The following is a 596-nucleotide window of genomic DNA, read 5'->3' as shown; positions in this document are numbered from 1 at the left end:
AATAGTTATGTAGTGTTATTTATTAAATTTAGTTATATCGTGTTTTATTCGGTTATATAGATTTATATATAGTTATGTTGAATTATTTGATTATATATAGTTATATAGTGTTATATACGGTTATATAGATTTATATATATATATAGTGTTATTGATTATATAAAGTTATATAGTGATATATACGGTTATATTAATTTATATATAAATAGTGTTATTGATTATATATAGTTATATAGTGATATATACGGTAATATAGATTAAAAAATATAGTTATGTAGTATTATTGATTATACATAATTTTATAAATTAGATTTTTTTTTAGTTATATAAAGTTATTTTTTATATATAGACATCTAGGGATATATACTGTTATATTGATTTATATATAATTGCATAAGGTTATTGATTATATAAGTTATATAGTGATAAATACAGTTATATAGATTTATATTTAGTTATGTTGAATTATTTGATTATATATAGTTATATAGTGTTATATACGTTTATATAAATTTATATATAGTTATGTAGAGTTAATAATTATATAGAGTTTTTTAGTGTTACATACGGTTATATAGATTTTTTATATTTACATA

This window comes from Helobdella robusta, assembly GCF_000326865.2.
Source record: "Helobdella robusta unplaced genomic scaffold HELROscaffold_102, whole genome shotgun sequence".
NCBI lineage: Eukaryota > Metazoa > Annelida > Clitellata > Rhynchobdellida > Glossiphoniidae > Helobdella > Helobdella robusta.
Note: the sequence above shows the minus strand (reverse complement) of the source record.